Raw genomic sequence first — 12620 nt, forward strand, 5'->3', positions numbered from 1 at the left:
GTCAAAATTTTATTTCTATAGAAAATTTTGTCAAAATTTTATTTCTGTAGAAAATGTTGTCAAAACCTTATTTCTATCGAAAATTTTGTCAAAATTTTATTTGTATAGAAAATTTTGTCAACATTTTATTTCTATAGAAAATTTTGACAAAATTTTATTTCTGTAGCAAGTTTTGTCAACATTTTATTTTATTTCTATAGAAAAATTTGTCCATTTTTTTTCTATAAAAAAATTGTCAATTTTGTTTCTATAGCAAACTTTTGTCAAAATTTTATTTCTATGGAACATTTTGTTAAAATTTTATTTCTATAGTAAATTTTGTCAAAATGTTATTTCTATAGAAAATTTTGTCAAATTTTGATAACAATTTTACAAAATTTTATTTCTATACAAGATTTTGCCAAATTGTGTTTCCATAGGAAATTTAGCCAAAATGTTAGCTTTTTAAAACATTTAAAATCTACCAAAACATCAAGAATTCTACTAATCTACCAAACAGTAAAAATTCTAGCATTTTTGGTAGTATTCTACCAATCGTGGTTCAGATTAGAGGTGTGCATGTGACACGAAATTGTCGTGACTCACGACTCACGTGTGAGTCACGCTCATGTCAACGGCGTGAGTGTGCGTGATTAACAAACCAAAATGTCGTGCGTGAGTCACGAAAACAATATCTTCGTGCGTGAGTAACGAATTACGCTCACGAAAATAATCCCGCTCTCCAACATAAAACTCTTAAAAGTTAAATTCATTTGCAATTTTAGTGACACCTAAGATGTTAAGAGTTTAATAACGCTCTCGATTTTAATCGTGCTCATGATTTCAGACACGTCCCTCAGGTAGGTTAGGTTAGGTTAGGTTTTGTGGCAGGCTCACTTAGACTATTCAAATCATTGTGATACCACAGTGGTGAACTTCTCTCTTATCACTGAGTGCTGCCCGATTCCATGTTAAGCTCAATGACAAGGAAGCTTTGAAACCCTCAGAAATGTTACCAGCATTACTGAGGTGGGATACTCCACCGCTGAAAAACTTTTTGGTGTTCGGTCGTAGCAGGAATCGAACCCACGACCTTGTGTATGCAAGGTGGGCATGCTAACCATTGCACCACGGTGGCTCCCTCAGGTAAATTACTCATAAAATTATTCGTGAGTCACGACATATTTCGTGAGTCACGATATTTTTCGTGAGTCACGGTATTTTTCGATAGTCACGACATTTTCGTGCGTGAGTGTGCGTGAGTACAAGTTTTCTTTTTGTGAGTGTGCGTAAGCGTGAGTAAAATATTACTCACGTGCACACCTTTAGTTCAGATACCATCCACAAATACCATCAACCATGAAGGCAATCATTACCATTTGATTTCCAAGTGTTCTCCAGTGATATTACTATCTTGATGGCCCACATGAATTTGGTTAGCTCGTAGCTCGCAGAGAAAACCAAACAACTTTTCAACATCTCATCAAGTAAATATACAAGGATATCAAAGGAAAAACATTCGTGTCGACAACAGTTTTCGACCCCTTCGACCTTATGTTCGCAATACACAAGGTCTTTACTTAGGGGGAGTAACTTTATTTTATTTTTGGGGCTCGTTTTCATTATGAAAATAAATCCCAATATTGCAAAGGAAAATAAACTCCAATTTCACTCAAAATAAAGTTTACTTGGATCCAAAGATGTTTACCTTCCCTTAAGGATTTTAGTATTGATTCCGAGCCAAAGATGCGGCTTCTTTAGAATAAGGAAATTTTTTAGCGACCTATCTGGCTTTAAATCTAGGACCAATAAAATTAAAATAGGATACAGATGTCATTTATCAAATTTTCATTCTCTTTTCGCGGTTTATTAACAAAGATACTCGCGTACAAACAAATGCCAATTTAAAACAAGTATATACAGCAGTAAGTTCGGCCGGGCCGAATCTTAAATACCCACCACCATGAACCAAATATTAGGGGTTCCTTTGAAATTTCAGGAGGGCTTGAGGACTTGAGGACACTTCCCGAAGATAAATTTAAAGATTTCACCTATGAGGACTATATCAGATTCTGGATTTATAAGAACCATTTTTGTTTGAGTTTTAGAGGAATCATTAACATCTCTTGTAAGTGTGCAAGAAAATTATAAAATAACGTTTTGATTTCAAATCTTAAATCTGTAGAAGTAAAATCTGGAAATTTTACATTGAGTTTCAAGCAATTTGCATAATCAGTGCGCTTTCTACACCCTCAAGAAGTGAAGTCGGTCTATATGGCATTACCAAATGGACCGATAAAAATTTAATCCGATACACGTTTTTGTGAGCCTAAAATACCAGAATATTTACAATTTAAGGCAAATCAGATAAAAACTACGGTTTCTAGAAACCCAAGGAGTTAAATCGGGAGATCGTTCTTATGGGGCTATACTAAAATATGGACCGATACTCACCGTTTTCGGCATACCTCTTTATGACCCGAAAATACCTCTAGATTTCCAATTTCAGGCAAATAGGATAAAAACTTCGGATTCTAGAAGCCCAAGAAGTAAAATCGGGAAATCGGTCTATATGGAGGCTATACGAAAATATGGACCGATACTCACCATTTTCGGCACACCTCTTTATGGTCCTAAAATACCTCTAGATTTCCAATTTCAGACAAATTGGATAAAAACTACGGTTTCTATAAACCCAAGACCCCAAATCGGGAGGTCGTTTTATATGGGGACCATACCAAAACATGGACCGATACTCACAATTTTTGGCGCACGTATTTGTGGTCCTACAATACCTCTAGATTTCCAATTTCAGGTAAATTGAATAAAAACTGCGGTTTCTATAAGCCCAAGAGTAAAATCGGGAGATCGGTCTATATGGGGGCTATACCAAAATATGGACCGATACTCACAATTTTTGGCACACATAATTGTGGTCCTACAATACCTCTAGATTTCCAATTTCAGGCAAATAAGATAAAAGCTTCGGATTCTAGAAGCCCAAGAAGTAAAATCGGGAAATCGGTCTATATGGGGGCTATACCAAAATATGGACCGATACTCAACATTTTCGGCACACCTCTTTATGGTCCTAAAATACCTCTAGATTTCCAATTTCAGACAAATTGGATAAAAACTACGGTTTCTATAAGCCCAAACCCCAAATCGGGAGGTCGTTTTATATGGGGACTATATCAAAACCTGGACCGATATAGCCCATCTTCGAACTTGACCTGCCTGCAGACAAAAGACGAGTTTGTGCAAAATTTCAGCACAATTGCTTCATTATTGAAGACTGTAGTGTGATTACAACAGACAGACAGACAGACAGACGGACATCGTTATATCGTCTTAGAATTTCTCCCTGATCAAGAATATATATACTTTATATAGTCGGAAATCGATATTTCGATGTGTTACAAACGGAATGACAAACTTATTATACCCCCGTCACCATTCTATGGTGGTGGGTATAAAAATTCTAAAGTAAACATGTTGGGAAATATTTTTGTTTTTTGTAAGTAGTAGTGGGAACTGGTATATTACAATTTATACAATATTTTTGGTGCATTTTGCCCTTCGGTAGTTGGCAACACTGCTCAAACGTAAAATGAATGTGGGAAAGAAACTAAAAATACACATTAGTTTTAAAGAAATTAAAGAGAGAATTTGCTTTCATCTCATACCTCCGTAGAATTAGTCAAAGCAGTGTTGCCAATTTGGTGCTTTTAGCACCAAATTTAGTGCTTTTTGATTTCTAAAAAGCACCAAATTGCCTTTTTGGTGCCTTTTCAAAAAAAGCACCAACTTGGTGCTTTCTGGCATTTTCATTTAGTGCTTTTGGTGCTTTTTTTATTTTGAACAGGGGCCAAATCACCGCATTCGTCATCGAGTCCTATTTCGTATAGAGAAACATTTCGATCGCATTAAATTTTTGGATCACCGCATTCGATCGTAATTTATTTTGTCTACTACTTTTTTTTACATTGCTGTAAACATATGGTAATAAGAAATTGGAAGATAGAAGAATTTCAAAATAATTTTTTGTTACCAAATTATGTTATTTCTGAGATATTTATATTGTTTTTGTGTGTGTGTTTTTTTATGTATTCCTCGTCTTCGGGTTCAGAGGATGAGTACAAAGTGGCATTAATAAGGAAAAATATTCGTGACAAAAGCAGTCCTTTAGCATTGCCTGAAGTAGAGTAAGTGATTCTATTTTGAAGTGAGTGCTTTTAACTAATTGTGTTTTTAGCATCCATAGATTTAAAAGACGTTTCATCTGTCAAAAGAAACTTTTAAATATGTTCTTGAAAAAATAATTTTTTTTGTTGAAGCGGCTACTGAGCATTCCTTTCTTTGATCCGTTTCCCTAAATGCAAGTAATATTATATTTTCTTAAATGTATTTTGCCAAAATAGAATAATAATTACATTTTCACCAACTTTTTTCTTTTTGTTTACCTTTTTTCTGCTCTAAAATCACTACATACTTCGTTTTCGATAGCATGCTACCTATCGTGTTCAACTTCGAGTAGAAACAATTCGATAACGACTGCGGTGATCAGGGTAAACTCCATTACGATGACGAAGTACTCGATTTCGACTGCGGTGATTTGGCCCCAGTATTAAGTTTAATTGATACAAAAATTTTGATTAGACTTTCAAGAGCCGAAGAAACTCAAATTTATTGCCAAATATAGAATTTGATTGTTAGGAAGTTGGTATTAATTATTTTTTAATTAATATTGTTATTTAGGGTATTCTGTAGGAAAGTCGAGCGATGAGTGTCGAATTTTTGAATTTGGTAAAGATGTCATTAAAAACGTTTGTATTAAAATCACAAAAGCACGCACAAATGAAATAAGCAATAGACTCCTTCCATATATTAATATTTTGAAAGGTGAAAAACATCACTGATCAAAATGAATTGGACGAAAGCATTAAAACTGATCAAGGTGTATACTTGAATAGCGGTTCATAATGGTGAGTACTAAGTTAGAGTTTTGCCGCTAAAGTGAAAACTATATCAGTAAAAATGGGCATAAAATTATGCATATTTGCTGCAAATTTTATTATTACTTGATGGGGAATAACCAAAAGCAAATTTTCACAAAGTTTGTATTCCTTAAAATGATTTATTAAAGAAAAGTAATTGTGAAAAAATGACTATTTTAGCGGCTAAACTCGATCTAATACCCATCTTAATACGTCTTCGGAAGTTTTTTTTTTTTTTTTTTTTTTTTAGTAGAGCATTTAATTTTCGATTTTGTGGTGGAAGGTGGTATGTTAGAATTTATAATATTTTTTTGGTGCTTTTTGGCCTTGGGGAGTTGGCAACACTGAGTCAAAGAGCGTAGCAACACATACAAGTTAAATTGCTTGCTTGTCCAAAATAGAAAGAATTTTGCTCCATGCAAGGAGATCATTGATTCACTGCTACACAAACAATAGAGAACACAGTCTTTGCAATATTCTCTTGTGTGTGTTTTTGCTTTTACGTTTCTCACAGTAAATTACATAGCTCTTGCATTTGCCATACATATTCAAAATATGTACATCGGGGTTTGGTTGGCTCGTGTAGCTCAGTAAGCAAGACTTTGAACTAATAATCATTAGATCCGTGGTTCGAAACTCGCACAAGCTAGATTTTTAGGAAAATGTTTTTTTTCTTTTAACATAAATTATTAAATTTATATCTTTATGAAATATGTTCAATGTGCATATTTTGTACATTAATTTATAGTACAAAATAGAATTATAAAACCTTTTTTCGCGCTAAATGTAATGCTACTCCAGTAATGGGTTGACATCATAGTTATGTGTTCTGTGTTGGTTACATTAATCTCACTGCGCGTTTCAGCGCTTTACTCCAATGAAAGCATTCGCTGCTAAATAAACGACTTTGCAACACGTTATTATATTTGTTTCTACTTGTAAACGATTCTGCTCTACGAATTATATATGAGTGAGAAGTGAATTGAGAAACGTGGCTCAGTGGGTAACGTTTTTGCTTTGAAATTAAAAATCCTTGGTTCGAATCTTGGTCACACACACACACACACAAAACAGCACGAATTTTCTTTTTATTTTTTTTTTTAACTTTAGTAACTCTATACCTACCGCTCTACAAGGATCTTTATAAAACTGAGCTGGTATTAACTACCCAGGAAAAAATTTTGAAAGTTCTTCCAAAGGCACAACTTTATAAGTACTGTTTTCTGTAGATCTTAAATGCCAGCATATTTTCAATTTGTGGCAAATCGGACAAAAACTACAATTTCTGGAAACCCTAGGAGTTTAATAGGAAGATCGAGACATAATATCTTCGGTTATGGTACTAGATCCAATTTCTGCCAAATTAGATAATAACTACGGATTATAAAAGCCCAACAATAAAAATCGTCAGATTGGTCTATATGAGGGTTATATTAAACCATGGTTGAATAATTACCATTTTCGGTACACCTTTTTATGGTCCTAGAATACCTCTGGATTTCCATTTTCAGGCAAATTGGGTAAAAACTACGGATTCTAGAAGCCCAAAAAGAAAAATCGGGAGATCGGTTTATATGGGGACTATACCAAAACATGGACCGCTACTCACCATTTTTGGCACACCTCTTTATGGTTCTAAAATACCTCTAGAATTTGAAATTGAGGCAAATTGGATGAAAACTACGGTTTCTATAAGCGAAAGACCCCAAATCGGGAGGTCGGTTTATATGGGGGCTATACCAAACCATGGACCGACGCTCACCATTTTTGGCACACCTCTTCAAGGTCCCAAAATACCTCTAGATTTTCAATTTCGCGCAAATTGGATGAAAACTACGGTTTCTATAAGCGAAAGACCCCAAATCGGGAGGTCGGTTTATATGGGGGCTATACCAAAACATGGACCGACACTCACCATTTTTGGCACACCTCTTCAAGGTCCCAAAATATCTCTAGATTTTCAATTTCGCGCAAATTGGATGAAAACTACGGTTTCTATAAGCGAAAGACCCCAAATCGGGAGGTCGGTTTATATGGGGGCTATACCAAAACATGGCCCGATATAGCCCATCTTCGAACTTGATCTGTGCCAAATTTCAGGACGATAGCTCCATTATTGAATGCTGTAGCGTGATTACAACAGACAGCCAGACAGACAGACAGACAGACAGACAGACAGACGGACAGACGGACATGCTTATATCGTCTTAGAATTTCTCCCTGGTCAAGAATATATATACTTTATATAGTCGGAAATCGATATTTCGATGCGTTACAAACGGAATGACAAACTTATTATACCCCGTCACCATTCTATGGTGGTGGGTATAAAAATACAAATTATAACGGATACTTAAGCTTAAAAAATGTTTTCTTAATTCTAAAAAAACGTTAAACCAAAGACGCTAAATCCTCCAAATAAGTCTTATCCTATATTTGAAGCATTTTTATCTTAAATCTAAAGTTTCAAAACTTTACTTAATTTAAGGACAATTTCTTAAAACGAAAATGTGTTTCTTTACTTAAAGGAAAATTAGCTTTAGTTCAAAGACATGCGACTTTAACGGAGGGACATCACTTTACAAAATTTGTGTCCTAAATTTAATGAAAAAAATTTTTGAAGCAAAGATTATAAACTTTATTTTAATTAAAATTTCATTATTTTAAAGAAATTTGTCCTTAATATTTTGTAAATTTCGCATCCTAAAATTTAGGTTGCGTAATCTTTAATATCACGTAAATATTTTTTTCAGTGTTCCTTTTTGGAATTGTGCTTCGTTTTCAAGTGGGGATATTGAATATTTGAGTTAAAGGTGAAACAACTTCAAAGATAGGCTATGAATTAGTTTGACGATTTTCTATTCTTCATTTAAAGGCTTTTTGAAATTAGGAAAATAATGTTTGCTGTTGAAGTCAGTTCAACAACTTTACCTTGATTCAACTAATAACTTTCTATTGATTATAACTAGATTATAATTGGATTGTACATACAGAATTAATGTTTGTATTTGACTAGTAATTGAATTTGAATATAAATCTTAAGTGAATCAACTAATTCCATTTAATTAACTGAAGTATCTACCAGGGCTGTGGAGCCGGAGTCGGAGTCTTGGAGTCGGAGTCTGATGATTTTGCTGGAGTCGGAGTCGGAGTCGTAAAAATTTTGCTCGACTCCGACTCCGGCTAAACCAAATTTTTTAAAACACTTCACATTTTTGTAACTAAGCAAGTTTTTACGCAAATTAGTTTCCATTGCGTTATTCATTCGATCAATTTACAGCATGATTGTAAATGAAAATCAACTTCCAATTACGGCTATCTTTTTATGTTTCCTAGAATGTTAGACTAGCAGATGGGCTGGATCGATCCATTTTAATGCCCATATCAATTTATTTCAAATATCTCGAACAATCGAAATTATTTTTTTTAATTTTATTTTAAGGCCATATACATATGTGGAATATTGACAGAAAATGTTTTCAAAGTTGTTTTTTATAGAAAATGTTGTCAAAATGTTATTTCTATAAAAAATTTTGCCAACATTTTATTTCTATAGCAAATTTTGTCAAAATTTTATTTCTATAAAAAATTTACTCAAAATGTTATTACTATAGAAATATTTTTTTCTATAGAAAATTTAGTCAAAATTTTATTTCTATAGGAAATTTTGTCAAAATTTTATGACTGTAGAAAGTTGTGTCAAAATTTTGTTTCTATAGAATATTTTGCCAAATTTTATTTCTATAGAAAATTTTGCAAAATTTTGTTTGTTACACAAAATTTTTTTCAACATTTTATTTCTATTGATAATTTTATTTCTATAAAAATTTAAGTCAAAATTTTAGTTCTAAAGAAAATTTTGCCAAAATTTTATAGTAATAGATTTTTTTATTAGAAAATTTGGTCAAACTTTTATTTCTATAGAAAATTTGGTCAAAATTTTATTTCTATAGAAAATTTTGCCAAAATTTTATAGTAATAGATTTTTTTATTAGAAAATTTGGCCAAAATTTTATTTCTATAGAAAATTTTGTCACAATTTTATTTTCTATAGAAATAGAAATTTAGTCAAAATATTGTTTCTGTAGAATATTTTGCAGAATTTTATTTACTACACAAAAATTTTTCTAAAATTGTTTTTTTATTGATAATTTTTTCAAAATTTTATTTCTATAAGAAAAAATTGTCAAATTTTTTTTACTGATACTCATTGATACTCACAGCTATGAAGAGTGTATTCACAAATTTTTTACTATAGAAATATTTTTTTCTATATAAAATGTAGTCAAAATTTTATTTCTATAGAAAATTTAGTCAAAATTTTATTTCTATAGAATATTTTGCAAAATTTTATTTCTATAGAAAATTTTGCAAAATTGTTACACAATTTTTGTTTTAAATTGTATTTCTGCTGATAATTTTTTCAAACTTTTATTTCTATACAAATTTTATTCAAAATTTTATTTCTATATATTTGGTCAAAATTTGATTTCTATAGAAAATTTTGCCAAAATTTTATTTCTATAGAAAATTTAGTCAAAATTTTGTTCCTGTAGAAAATTTTGCAAAATTTTATTTACTAGACAAATTTTTTTCCAAAATTGTATGCTCACTGATACTCACTGCTAAGTCGAAAACTTGTAGAAATAACTCAGATTTTCAAATTTTTCAATGAATGAATCATAAATGCATTTTTGCGAAATTGTCTAAACAATTATAAATATTTCCCAAATATTGCCCGAGATTTTGTATAAGTCTGATTTAAGATTTTATCAAAATGTAGATCTAAATACAAAATTGTGCAGATTATATTATAATCGGCCCGCCCGACTTTAGACTTTAAAATTGTGTTACGTCCCTTTAGATTTAAATTTTAAGTACATAGATTTTGTAGAAGTATATACAATTTTGTCTAAATCAGATGCAAATTCATGCATATGGGAATATAAGCCTTTATATAGCTCGCAACAAATTTAAAGGATTTGAGATAGTATCAATAATTTTGGTCCACCAATACATATACAGTTGGTATCTTCTCATATTATGATGGGTACTTATATCATTATTTTATTTATTACACATTGCCCTCAATTTGAAATATAGAGTTCAATTGGCATCTAATGTGAAATTAAGACCTTTTTTTTGCACACATAAATAAATACGATACTTTATATCGATTCACTTAGGGTACCCCCACAATAGAACTACAAATTAGTGGTATTAAAGTGAGATTTAGTTATATTACCCGGAGTCGACTCCGGAGTCGGAGTCGGAGTTGAGCTGATGAAAAATGCTGGAGTCGGAGTCGAGCAAAATTGGCTCGACTCCACAGCCCTGGTATCTACTTGAAATTGTAAATTACATAGTATGGAGAAAGTGGCAACTCATTGCTTTTCCCTGCAGTGAAAACTTTCACTTAAAATTAATCTTACCGATATTTGTCCTTCTCTACCCATAAAATGAATTTGCTGAAATCACAACTTTGTGCCATTAATATGTCTGACAGCATAGACAGCTTAAATTGAATTTAACTTTGCACCGTCATCGCGCTTGGTAAGCAACCATCTCCATAAAGTTCTGGACAAACCCTAAAATCTTGCCTTTATATTTTCAGTTTTGGGTATTTTACATTTTTCTCTAGGCTCCACCTACAGACCACCACTCAAGGAGTTCAACCAGAATTATGCATTTACATTGAAGTATCTGTTTTTTAATATATCAAAGTTGTAGTTTTGGCTACACGTAATCAAAACTGTCATTACAACTTGGACAAATGTCTTATTTACGTCCTTCTAAAATTACTTGAACAAAAACAGATAAAAGAACATTATTCGCAAATCCAATCACAATCTCAGACGGGGACGTACAAAATTGGTATTCTTTGTCATAATTAAATGTTCAAGTAAGATTCTTCATGGAACATGGACATGAAATAATAATGAGTGACACAAGTACCAACACAAGCAACCAAACACGGATGGAACAGAAATGGCAATTATAAGTGATCTAATCCCAGGCAATAATACTTCAATTAATTTAGTATTTCTTCTCATCTGATTGGAGCTAACCAGAGGTTATCCACACAACACATCACATTGTTTTGCCTAACGCCTCTGGTAATCCAGTGTTGTAGTTGTTGTCTTCTTTTATCATCTTTATTCATGTAGCATTAAAAGGCTTATGGTATAACAAATTTATTTCGAGCATAGTTAGATTGAGAGGCAGAGATAGAGGGAGAGAGAAATCCTTAGAATATGTATAGACATCTACACATTGTTCGAAGAAATTCATTTGAAGAAGTTATAACTTAATAAAATTATTTCTATTAAGATAAAAATAGATTCTTAAAAAAAAACTAAAAGTTGTCGGTATAGGTAAAGTAGCAAGGATACCGAGAATATTGAGTGATGTTTTAGATGCCATGATGACATTGATATTGGTCATATACATATTGGTTAACATGGATATTGGCCACGTGTTCGATGCCTGCTTTAACTTCCATCTCATTCGCTCTATCATAGACTATGTAATGTTTTTTTTTTATATCCTCCATCATATTCGTCGGAGACTCTTGAAGAAGCAGATTTCATCTGATCCGGTTGAAATTTCGTACGTGGTGTAACTAAGTCTATGGCCTCTAATGACCAAAAATTGGTTCATATCGGTCCATAATTATATATAGCCTCCATATAAACCTATCCCCATATTTGATTTCCTGCGCTTCCTGCAAGTCAAATTCCATCCAATCCGAAAGTTGTGCCTCTAATTGTCGTGTGAAAATTGCTTCATATACGTTCTATATATACCGACCAAGAACTGAATTAGCTTATATAGTTATTTAATCCACCCCCATATGGACTAAGACAATCCTAAGAAGTTTTAAGATACCTTGACATCGGCAAGTGTTACCACAATCCAAATAATGCGAATGAGAATGGGGAAGTAGACAATTCATTCTGCAAGAGCATTATATACCCTATATTCAAGAAAGGCGATAAATCACAACCAAGTAATTGCCGTGGAATTTCGTTTATGAATTGTCTTCCCAAAGTTATGATGGGAATGGTTTCACAGAGATTAACAGATTGGGTTGAGAAACACGACAAATTAAACGAATTTCAAGCAGGTTTTCGTAGAAATTACTCCACATCAGACAATATTTTCTCACTAACGTCAGTCATTCACCTAAACTGGAATAGAAAAATGAAGACGTATGCATTCTTTGTCGACTTCAAAGCTGCCTTTGATAAGGTATCTCGAAGTGCAATGATGTATCAGCTACATAACATTGGTGTATCGACAAAAATAGTCCGATTTATCGAAAGGGTGTATGAAAAGACCATAGTTTCTGTGTGGACAGGCACAGAACTGTCAGAAGAATTTTCCACAAAAACAGGAGTGAAGCAAGGCTGCCTACTTTCACCACTTTTATTTGCTCTGTACCTAGATGATCTTTATGAATGGCTTGGGGGCGGCACAAACGTGGAAGGTTTAAATATACGTCTTTTGCTTTATGCTGATGACATTGTCCTGCTGGCGAATGATGTTAATGTACTTCAACGGATGATTAATAGACTGGAAGAATATTGTAATTTGTGGAATATGGAGGTTAATATGAGTAAATCCCAAATTATGGTATTCAGG

At 32.7% G+C, this 12620-nt stretch overlaps 1 protein-coding gene across 1 annotated transcript in view; it reads left to right on the forward strand.

Annotated features, from left to right (window-relative positions):
• LOC142232130 (uncharacterized) overlaps positions 1 to 12620 on the forward strand; it is an 825742-nt gene that overhangs the window by 23027 nt on the left and 790095 nt on the right. The gene's annotated exons all lie outside the window — the stretch shown is intronic.

The sequence above is a fragment of the Haematobia irritans genome, chromosome 3 (genome assembly GCF_050003625.1).
Source record: "Haematobia irritans isolate KBUSLIRL chromosome 3, ASM5000362v1, whole genome shotgun sequence".
NCBI lineage: Eukaryota > Metazoa > Arthropoda > Insecta > Diptera > Muscidae > Haematobia > Haematobia irritans.